At 43.8% G+C, this 15000-nt stretch overlaps 1 protein-coding gene across 2 annotated transcripts in view; it reads left to right on the forward strand.

Moving 5' to 3' along the window:
- Window positions 1–15000, forward strand: part of rbms1a (RNA binding motif, single stranded interacting protein 1a) — a 67802-nt gene that overhangs the window by 37497 nt on the left and 15305 nt on the right. The window lies entirely within an intron of this gene.

The raw sequence follows: 15000 nt of genomic DNA on the forward strand, positions 1-15000 counted from the left end.
GAAAATTAATTCAAATCAATTTAATTGGTGTTTCCCCCCCGAAAAAAACATCGCCATTTTAACATGTTACATGTATTTCAAGAGGAAAAACAAACTTTAAGATAATACACCTTGTTTAAAAACAATATAACAGAATGTAGTAATAATAATAATGGAGAGTGGACTTCTCTGTCAAACACACCATCAGTAGCTTCTCCATATTTTCATGGATAAATGTTTAGATGTCATGTTTTTAATGATTTATTTCTTTTGATTCAATGAAAATCATCCACTTCTTCTCCTCAGCACTGTCCTTCACACTCACTTTCTTCCCAGCCATGCTTGGAAACACCAGGTTTGGTAATGCTAGCGAGTGAGACCACCCGAGGTTTTTATTTTGCTCCCCAAGTATCACTGTGTATTGTAAATGTTCTCCACTGATATTATGAGTTGAAGCCAGAGCTGCTCCTTGTGTGCACGCCTGCACATTGTCAGTATTGACACAGTAATGGTTTGTGAAGTCAAAGGTGAGATCTACACGCTCACACAAAGGTGGTATTTGCACTTGCTACGTGTTGTGTGCTCCACCCATTATTCAATCATTCATGGTTCAGGATTGTGGCTGAGCTTGAATTGATCACACCTGACTTCAGGTGAGAGGCGTTGCACACCTGGTGTCGGTCGCCCGTCAATGTCAGCGCACACCTACAGACTATTATACAAACGCCTGGAAATAACATGCATCAATAAAGGATTTTTCGCGGTAAAAAACTGGCAGCTCAGTTGTCAGAATTCCTGGTACAGGAATATGTCGTAAAAACCACCGTAAATTTTACAGTAACATTTTGTCGACTGAACTTCCAGTTTTTTACTGTAAAATCTACAGATGATGTTTTTATGGTGTATTACTATTAGGGATGTCCGATAATGGCTTTTTGCCGATATCCGATATTCCGATATTGTCCAACTCTTTAATTACCGATACCGATATCAACCGATACCGATATCAACCGATATATACAGTCTTGGAATTAACACATTATTATGCCTAATTTGGACAACCAGGTATGGTGAAGATAAGGTACTTTTAAAAAAATAAAATAAAATAAGATAACTAAATTAAAAACATTTTCTTGAATAAAAAAGAAAGTAAAACAATATAAAAACAGTTACATAGAAACTAGTAATGAATGAAAATGAGTAAAATTAACTGTTAAAGGTTAGTACTATTAGTGGAGCAGCAGCACGCACAATCATGTGTGCTTACGGACTGTATCCCTTGCAGACTGTATTGATATATAATGTAGGAACCAGAATATTGATAACAGAAAGAAATGGGAGGAGGGAGGTTTTTTGGGTTGGTGCACTAATTGTAAGTGTATCTTGTGTTTTTTATGTTGATTTAAAAAAAAAAAAAAAAAAAAACCCGATACAGATAATAAAAAAACCGATACCGATAATTTCCGATATTACATTTTAACGCATTTATCGTCCGATATTATCGGACATCCCTAATTACTATAGATGGAAAAACGCTACCACATTTTCTGACAGTAAAAAAACTGTGCAGTTTGTCCATTTTCAGTAATATGTTGTAAAAACCATCGTACATTTTACAGTCCAATTCTGTCGACTGAACTTCCAGGTGTTTACGGTAAAATCTACGGATGATGTTTTATGGTGTATTACTGTAAATGGAAAAACGGTACCACATTTTTTTACAGTAAAAAAAACAACCCCTCTTGTCCCCACTATTTCCCCCTCTCTCTTCCTTTTTTTCTTTTTCTATCCCCTCCTGCTCCGGCCCGGCTGCACCAAATGATAATATAAATACATTTAATAAAGTCAAATACAAATAAGTAGAGATGTATATATCGGAAATTATCGGTATCGGTTTTTTTATTATCAGTATGGTTTTTTATTTTTTATTTTTATTTTTTATTTTTTTTAATTTTTTTATTAAATCCACATAAAAAACACAAGATACACTTACAATTAGTGCACCAACCCAAAAAACCTCCCTCCCCCATTTACACTCATTCACACAAAAGGGTTGTTTCTTTCTGTTATTAATATTCTGGTTCCTACATTATATATCAATATACATTAATACAGTCTGCAAGGGATACAGTCCGTAAGCACACATGATTGTGTGTGCTGCTGGTCCACTAATAGTACTAACCTTTAACACTTCATTTTACAAATTTTCATTAATTACTAGTTTCTATGTAACTGTTTTTATATTGTTTTACTTTCTTTTTTATTCAAGAAAATGTTTTTAATTTATTTATCTTATTTTATTGGATTCATTTTTTTAAAAAGTACCTTATCTTCACCATACCTGGTTGTCCAAATTAGGCATAATAATGTGTTAATTCCACGGCTGTATATATCGGTTGATATCGGTATCGGTTGATATCGGTATCGGTAATTAAAGAGTTGGACAATATCGGCATATCGGATATCGGCAAAAAGCCATTATCGGACATCCCTACAAATAAGGCAACAAGACAAGTATCCTACACTTCTCTTTTGTAAAGTAAATGTGAACAGCCGGGCATCTACATCAACTATATGATTTGTCTGGGAAGCTGGACAGGACAAAAAATAAAAAATACAGTAAAAACCCGGCTGCTCAGTTGTCAGAATAAAAAAAAAAAGTGGCACTGTTTTTCCATTTATAGTAACAAGTTGTAAAAACTACTGTACATTTTATAGTAAAATTCTGGTAACTAAGCTGCCAGGTTATTTTTCCGTAAAAAAAACAGTGGAAAACACTGTACATTTTACAGTAAAATTCAGGTGACTGAGTGGCCAGTTCATTCTTGTAAAATCTACAGATTTGTACGTAAAAATCCGTATCATAATCAAATCTGTATATACATATGTATATATATATATTTATATATATACACACATACATACATACAGTGGTGGTCAAAAGTGTACATCCACTTGTAAAGAACATGATGTCATGGCTGTCTTGAGTTTCCAATCATTTCTACAAGTCTTATTTTGTTGTGATGTAGTGATTGGAGCACATACTTGTTGCTCACAAAAAACATTCATGAAGTTTGCTTCTTTTATGAATTTATTATGGCTCTACTGAAAATGTGAGTGTCAAAAGTATACATACAGCAATGTTAATATTTGCTTACATGTCCCTTGGCAAGTTGACCTGCAATAAGGCGCTTTTGGTAGCCATCCACAAGCTTCTGCTTGACCACTTGACCACTAAATTGCTGCAGTTCAGCTAAATGTGTTGCTTTTCTGACATGGACTTGTTTCTTCAGCATTGTCCACACCTTTAAGTCAGGACTTTGGGAAGGCCATTCTAAAACCTTCATTCTAGCCTGATTTAGCCATTCCTTTACCACTTTTGAGGTGTGTTTGGGGTCATCGTCCTGTTGGAACACCCAACTGTGCCCAAGACCCAACCTCCGGGCAGATGATTTTAGCTTGTCCTGAACAATTTGGAGTTAATCCTCCTTTTTCATTGTCCCATTTAAAGCAGCAGTTCCATTGGCAGCAAAACAGGCCCAGAGCGTAATACTACCACCACCATGCTTGACGGTAGGGACGGTGTTCCTGAGATTATAGGCCTCATCTTTTCTCCTCCAAACATATTGCTGGGTATTGTGGCCAAACAGCTCAGTTTTTGTTTCATCTGACATAACATGGACAAAGATAAGACCTTCTGGAGGAAAGTTCTCCGATTTTGTGAGCAACAAGTATGTGCTCCAATCACTCTATCACAAAAAAATAAGAGTTGTAGAAATGATTGGAAACTCAAGACAGCCATGACATGATGTTCTTTACAAGTGTACGTACACTTCTGACCACGACTGTATGTATGTATTGTTGCGTTGACCAGCTCTTCCTCCCAGGGAATCTAAGGTACTGGTCAATCCCAAGTTCTTTTGATGACATATATGCTGAGTAAGAAGGATCACCAAGACAGAATAGGAATATTATCAAGTTTTACTGAAAATTTCAGGAGATCAGCTTAACCAATACATTCACACTCTAGTTGATCTGACACTCAAACGGAAGAGCCAACTTCTTGCACATGAAGAAAGCCCCCACCTGTCCGGAAAGGAACACGGCCTAATTGTTCTAATACAGATAAGACAAAAAGGAGTATTCCATCGCCTACAGTGCAAGTCTTCAAGGTAACACACACAGTTTACTTGCGGACATAAGATAAAAAATAGAAAGAGTACAAATGGAAAAACCCAAGCTGTTTTAAACATGAATATGAGTACAGAAAGAACTCTTAAACATATACCGTATTTTTCGGGCTATAAGTGGCGTTTTTTTTTAATAGTTTGGCCGGGGGTGCGACTTATACTCAGGAGCGACTTATGTGTGAAATTATTTACACATTACCGTAAAATATCAAATAATATTATTTACCTCATTCACGTAAGAGACTAGACCAGTGGTTCTTAACCTGGGTTCGATCGAACCCTAGGGGTTCGGTGAGTCGGCCTCAGGGGTTCGGCGGAGGTCAAAACACACCCGACTCATCGTGTAAATACAAACTTCTCCCTATCGGCGTATTACGGATACGGCAACAGCTGACTGGTTTGCAGGTGTGTAATTTGTTGTGAGTTTATGCACTGTGTTGGTTTTGTTGTTTGAACAAGGTGATGTTCATGCACGGTTCATTTTGTGCACCAGTAATATAACATGGTAACACTTTAGTATGGGGAACATATTCACCATTAATTAGTTGCTTATTAACATGCAAATTAGTAACATATTGGCTCTTGACTAGTCATTATTAAGTACTTATTAATGCCTTATTCGGCATGGCCTTATTATAACCCTAACCCTCTAACCCTGACCCTAACCCTAACCAAATAACTCTAAAGGAAGTCTTTATTACTTAGAATATGTTTCCCAAGTGTCCAAATAACTCTAAATTAAGTCTTTGTTACTTAGAATATGTTCCCCTAGTGTCCAAAAAACTCTAAATTAAGTCTTTGTTACTTAGAATATGTTCCCCATACTAAAGTGTTACCAAAAATATATAACTTTGTATTGAATTTGAAAAAAAAAAACATTTTATTTTTTACTAAAGAAGGGTTCGGTGAATGCGCATATGAAACTGGTGGGGTTCGGTACCTTCAACAAGGTAAAGAACCACTGGACTAGACGTATACGATTTTATCGGATTTAGCGATTAGGAGTGACAGATTGTTTGGTAAACGTATAGCATGTTCTATATGTTATAGTTATTTGAATGACTCTTACCATAATATGTTACGTTAACATAGCAGGCACGTTCTCAGTTGGCTATTTATGCCTCATATAACGTACACTTATTCAGCCTGTTGTTCACTATTCTTGATTTATTTTAAATTGCCTTTCAAATGTCTATTCTTGGTGTTGGCTTTTATCAAATAAATTTCCCCCAAAAATGCGACTTATACTCCAGTGCGACTTATATATGTTTTTTTCCTTCTTTATTATGCATTTTCGGCCGGTGCGACTTATACTCCGGAGCGACTTATACTCCGAAAGATACGGTATGCATTCTCCACAATCCCCCTTCAGATCTTCTCCAAAAGATCTCTCCTACTAGAGCAACACTTCTAAAGCACGCCCTACATTAAAGTAGGTGCTGTTTTGGTTTTCGAGCAAGCTAGCAATAAACAATCAAATCATAGTTACATGGAAGAGAGATGGAGGGAGTCCACGTCAATGTCGTCATTGTCAGGGAAGGAAACTAACAGTCCTCGAAAGTGTGCTTGACCCCCTTCAGTGACATAGCAATCCCAGAAACAGGGTGGGGTTGACCTTCGACAGCTGTAACAATGATGCGGGTGCATAGAGACCTAGCACAAGGGGCGATAAAGCATCCGCATGAGGCTATGACAGCCAAGAAAACTCCAGTGGAGACCAGGGCAGACTTAATTAGGTCAGACCACCTGCCAAAGGTGTTGTGGAGCCAATCTTTAAAGGGGTCAGAGACACCGGAAACTTCAGTAAGTTCTTTAGACAGGGCTCGGAGGCCTTCCAAGGCCCTCTGGACCGAGCCATCGGGGGCGGTGTTGTTAGGAATGAAGGTGCAGCATTGGTCGCCAAACATTGCACACACACCTTCTTCCTTGGCTAGGATGCGGTCAAGGGCTATGCGGTTCTGGACGGCCATGAGGGAGGTTGGGGCAAGTTGTTCAGCAAGTCCCTCAACAGCGTCACGAGTCAGGTTGGTCAGTCTCAACAGGTTATAAAAAACATAGTTAATGCGTTCTACATTTTTAGTAGCAGTCACAGGGAAAATAGCACTAATGATAGGAAGGTTCTCGGCACTTGCACAGGATTCACACCACAATTTGTGCTGTGAGGGGACCCCCCTTGGTTGTCCTATTGCATCAAAGTAAACACCATCTGGGTTTTTCATCAAATCAAAGGAGCCTGTTACACTCCTCCGAGATACAATATGGCGCCGTCGGCGGGAAGTTAGAGAGGCCGCGGAAACAGGGGTTCCAAGGGGTGTCAATTTGGTACCCACTAGGGTGAGTGGGGTCATCAGTCTAACCATAGCACAAAGACCAACGGCTGACGTCGGGATTCTAATGTACAATCTGTGCTCCCCACAATACCAAAATAAGTCAGCCCGTGCCCAAGGGCCTATTTTTGAGCCATCTAACAGTCTGGTGCACCAGGAAGGGTCAATGTCACCCAATTTGTTGGGGGACGAAGACGGTCCTGTGAATTGAAAACACGTGTAATTCAGCTTTTGGGCTACAAAGGGAAGAAGTCGGGTGGAATTGTCAACAGGAGGGTACACACTAGCCAACAAATCGCAACCTGGCGGCGTGGGTTCAGAAAACAAGGAAATAAGACAGTTTGAGCCATTTGTATCAGCCAACTTAAAAGGGGCGGGATAAGTGTGGGGAAAGGGCCGTCCAGCGGAACAAGCAACACAGTCACCTAGGTCTTGGCTCTTGGCCAGGCTAGTCATCCACCTGAGCCACAGGTTGTCTGCGCCCGCTCCTATGGTCAAAGTTACCAGGTCTTCGGTGGTGATGTCGTTAGTATACACAGATGTGAGAGCCTTTGAAACGTCACCGAGGTGGAGTGGCACTTTTGGTGCTACAGAGGGCGCAGAGGTAGTCCATGCCCTCTCATGGACGTTGATTTTAATAATCCCTTTAGGGTCTGTCCCAGTCTGATCAACCCCCAAAACAACATAAAAGGGACTAGGTAGGAAATCCATTTTGGCAATTGTAAGGGCGAGGGGGTTCTGGTAACGATCAAAATTTCTTTGAAAGGTCATCCCTTTCATAATAATCTCGAATTGTGGGGGGGTGCTGTGATAATAGGGGCCGGGGGGATTCCAATGCCCTGTGTAGTGGGTCAAGTGCCCCCATGAGGGGCACCACCTACCAGAATATATTGTCTGTTGCCGACACCAATGGTCCAGGGCTGACTCGTAACAAAGATAGAGGTCACGACCACGGTAATTGCTATTACGTCCCCCGCAATTAATCACACTGCACAGGTCAAAAAAGTAAGTCTTGCTGTCCCCCTTGACCCAGTCTATTTCAAGTCCGCCATATGTTCTAAGACACTTGTCAGTCACTGTCGTCAGGAAGGAGGGACTGAGGCACAAGGACAGTAGAACAAGCCCAAGCACCAGTCCCTCAGGGAATACTGCTGGGTGTAACATCCTGTCTTTCGTTTATCAAAATCAGGGTAATTTAGGTAACGAAACTGGGATCAACATCAAATGTTTCACTTATTTCAAAGATGCAAAAAGCTATGCAGAAAACAAGCAAGAGAAACTAGACGGCAGCTCAACGGATGGAGATCTCTCTCGTGCGTCGTCTTCTGGGCCCCTTCTGTGGCAGGTTCCTCAGCAGGAGTGCAGAGGGAGAGGTGGTACCAGGTGTCCCCTTTACCAGCTAGTCGAAGGGCATGGGACGTCCGTTCCACGACCTTGAAGGGACCAGTCCACCTGGGCTCCGTCCACTTGCGCTTGATGACCTTGACCCTGACCCACTCAACGGGAGGAAGGGTTCCTGGAGTGGTAGATTGTTGCCCTCGAATCTGTGCAGAGAAATTATTACACAAATTGAATTTGATCAAAGTACCATTTTGGCTTTACGCTGATTCCTCCGTCCAAGGGAGCTGCTGGTCCTGGGAAGGGCTGACCTGTATGTAATTCACAAGGTGAAAAAACAGTTTTATTCATGGACATGCGGATGGCCATTAAAGCCAATGGCAACGTGTCAATCCAATTCAATTTGGTCTGTGCACAGATTTTAGCCAATTTTGTCTTGATGCTTTGTTTCATTCTTTCGACCTTACCTTGGGACTGAGGATGGTACACCGAGCCGAACCTGTGTTCTAGTCCAAGAGCCTTTTTGACCAAGGCTAAGTGAGTAGTTTTAAAATGGGTGCCGTTGTCTGACCTAATCTTTTTGGGGAAACCATGTCGGGGTATTAGGTCATTCACAAGCCATTTAATTACTGATTTTGCATCCTCCATTGAGGTTGGGGTTGCTTCCGGCCATTCACTGTAATTGTCAACGCAAGTCAGCAGGTACCTTTTCCCTTGTACCGGATTGATCATGTCAGTGTAATCAATCGTCCATTCTTCACCATTTTGCGCCGGAATGGGGAAGGTTCCCATTTCCGGTTTCAGTGTTGGCCTGGGGTTAAAGTCCTGACCGATATCGCAATATCTGACGCAGTTGTCTACAATGTTCTCAAAATAGAGGTGCCGCCATAGTGACAAGTTCGCTTTTGTTTGTTTTGTCCCCACGTGTCCGGGACCGTGGGCCCATCGGAGCATTTTCTATCTAAGTCCTGGAGGCCAGGCCAGGTGACCATTGGGACCTCGCCAAAGACTTTTCGGGTCTTGTATAGCGCCCCGTCTCAGCCACAAGGTTTTCTCTTGTGGTGAGGCCTGCCCCTGATGTTTTGTTATTTCATCGTCAGTCAGGGCAGGTAGGAGTTCTGTCTGGCAGGCAGTGGCAGTCATGATAGTTCCAGTCATGTCATAGCCAGCAGTCTGTTTAGCTACAGAGTCAGCAAAGTTGTTACCATCAGTTACTGTCCCTGGTTCCTTACTATGTCCCTTGCACTTGACAATAGCTATCTTTTTAGGTCGGAGCAGCGCTGTTTCCAGTGCTTCCATTTCTGTCTTGTATTTAATCGGATGTCCTTCAGCAGTTAGGAAGCCATTTCTCCATAATTGAGGAAGGTCAATGACAGCTGACATGAAGGCATAAGCCGAGTCTGTAAAGATAGTCACTTTTTGGTCTTTTCCTTGCTTTAGGGCTTCTGTCAAAGCCACAAGTTCAGCTCTTTGAGCCGATAGCTGTTCGTCAAATGTCTGAGTGGCCAAGGTCTCCCATTCTCCTGAGCTGGACTGCTGCACCACTGACCATGCTGCCTGCAATCCCTTTTGAGGATGTCTGAAACAACAACCGTCGGTGAACAACCAGTGGGAGCCTGGGATGGGTGTGGTCAACAGGTCTGGTCTTATCTTATCAGTCAAAGCAACTCTCTCCTCGCAGTGATGTAGTTCTCCACTATTTATGTTGTCAGCCATGTTGATTCCTTCGTGTGTAAACGTTATGTGAGGTTGTTGCAAAATTTTCATGAGTCTGCGTTGTTTGAGTGGCGTCATGGTAAACAAATGTGATGATACATATGCAATGACAGTGTGGTTTGTCAGGACTGTAAGTGGGTGTCCCATGACGATGTGTGCTGTTTTATCAATCAGTTTTGCCAAAGTGGAAGCTTGTTGCGAGCATGTATGATGTCGAAGTTCAGATTGGTCAAGCAGGATGCTGGCGTAGGTTAAAGCGCGACGCGTCCCCCCATACCTCCCCCTTCAGGTTTCTGAAAAAGGACAGCGTTAGCGGTACCTTCACTCTCAGAAACATCTAAGTAGAAGGGTAGTTTGTAGTCTGGTACAGCAAGGGCAGAAGCAGAAGACAAATGTTGCTTGAGGTTAATGAAAGCTTGTTCGGCCTCAACCGTCCACTGGAGGGCAGCATTTGAGTTGCGGACTCCAGCAGTGCGGAGGAGGGCACGAAAAGGAGCTGTTTTCAAGGAAAAACAAGGAATACAGGAGAGGCTGAAACCAGCCAAGCCAAGGAAGGACTGTAGATGTTTGACAGAGGAAGGTTTAGGATGACATAGGATAGACTGGCGATGGTCAGAGGACAGGGAGACCCCCGTCGAGGAGATCTCCCGCCCCATGAAGTGAGCAAGGGAACGGGCAACCTTCAATTTCTTACGGGAGGCCTTGTATCCCGTTGAAGCCAGATGCTGAAGAACAGCTTGGGTGGCCGCCAGGCATGAGGTAGGAGAGGGAGCAGCGATGAGTATGTCATCTACATACTGGACAACAAAGGTGTCGTCAGGAAGCTCCACTGAGGCCAGATTGTAACTGCTGGTTGAAAAGACCAGGCGACAGTTTCCAACCTTGTGAGAGGCGGAAGTACTTCAGCTTTTGACCTTGAAAGGTGTAAGCAAAGACAGGTTTGATACATTCAGCGATAGGGATGCAAAAGAAAGCATTAGCTAGGTCAATGACAGAGAAATAACAGTGCGCAGTGGTCAGATGGGTGAGCGCTGTGTAAGGGTTAGGAACAGGGATGGGAGGGGTCACTGTGACTTCATTAACGGCCCTAAGATGCCCGTATGTGGGCTCTGTACCGAGGATGTTGTTGTGGCTTGTACAGCCCTTTGAGACACTTGTGATTTAGGGCTATATAAATAAACATTGATTGATTGATTGAAGATCGTGTACCATCCGGTACACGGAGGTGCCAGGTTTAGGAACAGGCAAAATAGGCGTGTTCCACTCAGAAGCGGAGGGCTCTAATACTCCAGATTGCATAAGGCCTGAGATGGTATCAGCAATGCCATCTATGGCTTGTTGTTTCTGTGGGTATTGTCTAACATGTACCACACAACTGGTGTCAATTTTGACAGAGACAGGGGACGCATTGACCTGTGGGACCTTGAGACCAGACGGTCAGTGGGAGGGCGTTTAACATGTCAGCAGCTTCAGGATGGTCTGTTCGCTTTCGCCCATGCTCTCGAGCGACCTGAAGATGTTGCAGAACCCCGAGGTCAGCAGACTGAGAGCAGGAAATACGAAACATATCAACTGAGTCAGAATGTTGCAAGTGTGTTATTTGGGTGTCTACCCAATCAGTGGCAGATACGCCCTTTTTCGTCATTGGACCCAAGTCCTTGGCTTGGTAGGAGGGACAGAGAGCAAGAGGGCAATGTGGGACTGCCATAGCGTCCATTGTATACCATTTTTTCTGTTGAGGAGTGAAGTCAACATGGGCGGACACACCCTGAGCTCCAGCATAGATGTGAGTGTAGGCCAAAGGCCACTGTTTTCCTGCTATGGTGTCAAAAAATGATTGGTAACTTTCATCAGATTGGCGATCATAATACAAGGTGACATGTGGCGGGTCAGGTGGTGGTACATACGGACGCAGTCCAGTCAGCCAGGGCTTCACTGATAGAACAATTGGAGCAGTCCTTGTCCTTCACTTGTTCCCAGGAGGAGGCGTGTCCAGTAGATGTCAGCCATTTGTGGTACCTCAAGGCATGAGCACAAACATGGAGGAGCCTTTATAATGGTGTCGCAGCTTGGTGGTTGTGCCGTCAGGTAACACCAGGAAGGTTCCTTCTGTGCGATATTGAATGTCAGGGTACAGTTTGTAAAGCAGATCGACCACAAAGGGGTGCTTCAATGAGTGTCCAGCAATCTGAACCGGAAGTGGTTTGGTGACAGGTAACATTCTTGTGACCCCAGTGAAGCCTTCGACCTTTAAAAAGGAAGCACACAGTTTCTTTGGAACCACTGCATTCAGAAGTGAGTGTGTGGCACCAGTGTCAATCATGAACTGATAACATTGTCCATTGACAACTATGTCCAGCAGGGGGCCTCTATATATTTCCTGCTGGGGCTCCTGCTGTGGGCAGCTTCAGAAGACCCCCCCCTGGTCCGCGTCGCCACCCAGGAAGTAGGCGGAGGCGCCAGGTGCTAGGGCGGACTTTGGGGCGTGATATTGTTGCTGTCGTGGCTGCTGTTGGGAGGAGCTCTGCTGTGGGCGCCCTCTGCCACGGCTTCGTGTTAGTCTGGCGGCATAACGGAACCTTTCCTGTTCGGAAATGTTCGGACAGTCTCAAGCCCAGTGACCAGGCTGGTGACAGACGAAACAGTTTCTTCCCTGGACTGACTTTAGAGCGCCGCGTCCACCACCCGAGCCTAAGGGTCTGGTTTCAAGTTTGTTGAGGATTCTTTCCTCCATCTTTTGGAGCTCAAAAGCAAGTTCACCCACTGCTGAATATACTTTAGCTGATTTTTGACCTTTCGGTTCTTTTGACCTTTTAGCTTCAGTGATCTGTAAATTAAGGAGTTGTTTCCTTGCTGCTCTATCACTAGCCTTATCGTCCTCATCCTGCTTGGTCCAATTCTGCATGTGGTGGATAAGATGCCTCTCCCAGGTAGAACCGGTATGTCAGGATTAGCATCCATCCCGCGTCTCACCACAGTTGGCATTGCGTCAAGTACGGCTCGTCTAAAAAACTGTCGGTGTTCCCCTGATTTACTGGGATGCACACCTATAGCACGTGACCATTGTTCTTTTGCTTGGTGTATGAATTCATAAGGTGACTCACCATCCTTCCACTGAAAGGTGGGTGTGGCATTTTGACACGGAAGAGGAAAGAGACTACGCATAGCGGTAGCTATGTCGTGAATGTATGGTGTTATCGGCAAGGCCTGAGATTCAGCCATTAGGCCTGCTTGTTGTTCCATATTTTGTCCGTCTTGTGTGGAAACACAACGATACAAAATGCCTCTAAAGTCTGCTACGGAGAGAGTGTATCCTGCCGTTAGCTTGTCTAAAGTGTTTAGCCAAAGAGTCCATCCTTCAGATACAGGTGGGAGTTTGTCAACAATGGCTTGCATGTCTGCAACGGCAAAAGGCTTATATTGAAATCGTCCCCTATTGTCAGGAAAAAGTGGGTATGCGTGGCCTTCTTGCTTTTTTGAGCGTGTGTTATATGCGTGTAGGTCATGTGAGCTTTGGTCAATGTAGCCTTCCAGTGAGCCGCTAGCGGCTATTGGAGACCACAAAGTCTGGCCTTGTTGTGTTTTGTCCAGAAATGTCTGATGTGCACGTGGGAGGTTGCCATCTGCTGGAGGAGCACACTTGGTTCTGTCAACAAAATGGTCTGGCGTGTAAAGTGAGGGGTCAAGAATTGGTGTCGAAGCAGGCACCATCTGTGGTCTAGTCAGATTAGGCATATTCAGGGGGGTTTCCGCTGGGCGGCTGTTATTTTGGGGCCTAAGCACAGGAGGTGTTGCACACTCAGGAGACAGTGTACATTTTGGAGGAGGAATCCATCTTAGAGGGGGCGTGGGAGTACCGCCCGCGCTTGTCACTGGAGTAGGGGGTGGGCCAGATAGCTTCCTCTCTGGCTCGACCACCAAAGCCCCTCCTGTGACAGTCAAAAGTGGGTATAAAGACGATTCCGGTTTCACGTCATAGGGCGGTGGCTTAGTCAAAGTCTGGGCGGGTCGTTTGAATAATCTAGCGCATGCGCGACAGGCGAAAGACCAGTCAGTCCATTTTTTCATATGCTTCTCTATTTTTATCAGTTCTTTCGCTGCTTTTCGTTTTTCCATGTAACCCCCCCTTACTTTTATTCCCTCTAACTTTCTTTTCTCATCCGTCAAACGCTTAAATTCTCGAGCACATAAGTTCTGCAAGCCCTCTTTTAACCCATTAGGCACCTCGCCCTGTGCCCGAGTCATCTCCTTTACAACTTTCCCTCTTTCCTTTTTGTCTCTCCCTGCGGATTCCATTGTCACCAACAGCACATTCAATTGATCATTAAACGGTAACCAGTCATCACATCTATCCCAACCGCCATCACATTTTTTTCCCTGGTCAACCTCCCAGTCCATTGTGTCTCTCTTGTACAAATGGCCTCCAGCCACGGAATTTATCATATGGTACAGAAGGGCCTCCAACCGCACGGTTCTTATTTTTAGTGCACAATTAATTGCCACAGGGATCTCGCAACCAGGGAGTATTTACTGTACTTTTACAAATGGCCTCAAACCCATTCCTTAGTTTTAGTGCACATAAATGTCACAAGGATCTCACAACCAGGGAGTATTTACTGTACCATACGGAGGACTTCAAACCCGTTACTCTTTTGGGGAAGACCAAAAACCCAGGGTGAGCCACACCCGACTATTTGCTCACTCGTCAGTAAAGCAACCCGTCACGGTAATCTAGACACAATGACGTGAGTTGACCACTATTTGCAACTATTATGTAGAGGCGGGTAAGGTAAAAATGCACTCAACACTACAATATTACAACTCTGTCTCTGGGGTCCAAAACAGTGTTTGACTTACAGACTTCAGGACAGACTCCTAATGCAGATTTTACAAAAAGGCTCTGCTTACCTTGATTTATGTTTGGCCAAGTGAGTCTGTCCAGAAGAGTGCAAGAGATGTTCAATCTCCAGCGTGTCATCTCGGACGAAGCCCCCAAATTGTTGCGTCGACCAGCTCTTCCTCCCAGGGAATCTAAGTTACTGGTCAATCCCAAGTTCTTTCGATGACATAAATGCTGAGTAAGAAGGATCACCAAGACAGAATAGGAATATTATCAAGTTCTACTGAAAATTTCAGGAGATCAGCTTAACCAATACATTCATATCGGCTACTCTGGTTGATCTGACACTCAAACGGAAGAGCCAACTTCTTGCACATCAAGAAAGCCCCCACCAGTCCGGAAAGGAACACGGCTTCATTGTTTGACTGCAGATAAGACAAAGGGGAGTATTCCATCTCCTACAGTGCACGCCTTCAAGGTAACACATAGTTTACTTGCGGACATAAGATAAAAAAAATAGAAAGACTACAAATGGAAAAACCCTAGCTGTTTTAAACATGACTATGAGTACAGAAAGAACTCTTAAACTTATATGCATTATCCACAGTAT

The sequence above is a fragment of the Entelurus aequoreus genome, linkage group LG02 (genome assembly GCF_033978785.1).
Source record: "Entelurus aequoreus isolate RoL-2023_Sb linkage group LG02, RoL_Eaeq_v1.1, whole genome shotgun sequence".
Taxonomy (NCBI): Eukaryota; Metazoa; Chordata; class Actinopteri; order Syngnathiformes; family Syngnathidae; genus Entelurus; species Entelurus aequoreus.